Source organism: Petromyzon marinus, unplaced genomic scaffold (genome assembly GCF_048934315.1).
Source record: "Petromyzon marinus isolate PM22_M1 ecotype Great Lakes invasive population unplaced genomic scaffold, UKy_Petmar_22M1.pri1.0 PM_G_Scaffold_93, whole genome shotgun sequence".
NCBI classification, from domain to species: Eukaryota; Metazoa; Chordata; class Hyperoartia; order Petromyzontiformes; family Petromyzontidae; genus Petromyzon; species Petromyzon marinus.
Genome location: NW_027423050.1, coordinates 40,001 through 42,500, shown reverse-complemented (window position 1 = coordinate 42,500; position 2,500 = coordinate 40,001).

The following is a 2,500-nucleotide window of genomic DNA, read 5'->3' as shown; positions in this document are numbered from 1 at the left end:
CACAGATGTAAGGGCGACCGGTCTGTAATCATTTAGTCCTGTTGGCCTTAGCTTTTTGGGCACAGCGATGATGGTGGAGGACTTGAGACAGGCTGGTACATGGCATGTCTCCAGGGAGGTGTTAAAGATGTTGGTGAACACCGGAGACAGCTGGCCAGCGCAGTGCCTGAGGGTGGCTGGAGAGACAGAGTCCGGCCCGGCTGCTTTGCGTGGATTCTGCCTCTTGAAAAGCCCATTAACTTCTCCCTCCTGAAAGGAGAGAGTCGTTTCTGTAGTATGGGTGGGGGATGGGGCCTCTTGGGTGGGAAGGGGTGGTTCAGGACAGTCCAATTGTCTTTCAAATCTACGGTAGAACTCGTTCAGGTCGTTGGCTAGGCGGGAGTCGTTAGTGGTGTGGGGCGCTCTGGGTTTGTAGTTGGTGATGTGCCTGAGCCCTTTGGCAGACAGAAGCAGTGTCGTTAGTAGAGAACTGGTGTTTTAGTGTCTCTGAGTACAGTCGTTTAGCCTCTCTCACCGCTTTGCTAAACCTGTTCTTCGACTCCTTGAATCTGTCTCTATCCCCACTCCTAAACGCTTCCTCCTTCTCCAACCTCAACCTTTTGAGCTTTGCTGAGAACCAGGGCTTGTTGTTGTTAAAGTTCACCCTGGTACGTGTTGGGATACAGCAGTCCTCACAGAAGCTGATGTACACAGCCTCTGTGAGTTCATCCAGACTATTGGTAGCAGTCGTGAACATATCCCAGTCAGTACAGTCTAAGCACGCCCGCAAATCTTCCACAGCCTCACTGGTCCACTGTTTAGATGTCCTCACAGCAGGTTTACAGAGTTTTAGTTGCTGCCTGTATGCACGAATCAGGTGGACCAAGGGAGTTCTGTGCGAGCCGAACAGCCCCGTGACCCACAAGAGAAACATCCCCGCCAAATTCGAGCGTTTGACGGGGTCTATCCGTGAAAAAATATTCACGTTTTTGAGTGCACATGCATTTCTGCTGCAAATGCCTCTGGAAGTTTCATGCCGTTCGTATGCCAATTGTGGCAACACGAAAATGACCCGTTTTCCCATTCCGAGGGATTTCTGTGCGACCCTAACAGCCCCGTGAGCCACAAGAGACACATCCCCGCCAATTTCTAGCGTTTCACGGGGTCTATCCGTGAAAAATATAGACGTTTTTGAGTGCACATGCATTTCTGCTGCAGATGCCTCTGGAAGTTTCATGCAGTTCGTACGCAATGTGGCAACACGAAAATGACCCCTTTTCCCATTCCGAGGGATTTCTGTGCGACCCTAACTAACAGCGCCCGTGAGCCACAAGAGAGACATCCCCGCCAATTTATAGCGTTTCACGGGGTCTATCCGTGAAAAATATAGACGTTTTTGAGTGCACATGCATTCCTGCTGCAAATGCCTCTGGAAGTTTCATGCCGTTCCTATGCAATGTGGCCACACAAAAATGACCCGTTTTCCCATTCCGAGGCATTTCTGTGCGACCCTAACAGCCCCGTGAGCCACAAGAGAGACATCCCCGCCAACTTCTAGCGTTTGACGGGGTCTATGCGTGAAAAATATTAAAATTTTTGAGTGCACGTGCCTTTCTGCTGCAAATGCCTCTGGAAGTTTCATGGCGTTCCTATGCAATGTGGCAACACGAAAATGACCCCTTTTCCCATTCCGAGGGAGTTCTGTGCCACCCTAACAGCCCCGTGAGCCACAAGAGACACATCCCCGCCAATTTCTAGCGTTTCACGGGGTCTATCCGTGAAACATATAGAAGTTTTTGAGTGCACATGCATTCCTGCTGCAAATGCCTCTGGAAGTTTCATGCGGTTCGTACGCAATGTGGCAACACGAAAATGACCCGTTTTCCCATTCCCAGGGATTTCTGTGCGACCCGAACAGCCCCGTGAGCCACAAGAGACACATCCCCGCCAATTTCTAGCGTTTCACGGGGTCTATCCGTGAAAAATATCAATTTTTTTTTGACTGCACATGCATTTCTGCTGCAAATGCCTCTGGAAGTTGCATGCGGTTCGCATGCAATGTGGCGACACGAAAATGACCCGTTTTCCCATTCCGAGGGATTTCTGTGCCACCCTAACAGCCCCGTGAGCCACAAGAGAGACATCCCCGCCAATTTCTAGCGTATCACGGGGTCTATCCGTGAGAAATATTCACTTTTTTGAGTGCACATGCATTCCTGCTGCAAATGCCTCTGGAAGTTTCATGCGGTTCGTATGCAATGTGGCGACACGAAAATGACCCGTTTTCCCATTCCGAGGGATTTCTGTGCCACCCTAACAGCCCCGTGAGCCACAAGAGAGACATCCCCGCCCACTTCTAGCGTTTCACGGGGTCTCTCCGTGAAAAATATCACATTTTTTGAGTGCACATGCATTCCTGCTGCAAATGCCTCTGGAAGTTTCATGCGGTTCGCATGCAATGTGGCGACACGAAAATGACCCGTTTTTTCCCATTCCGAGGGATTTCTGTGCCACCCTAACA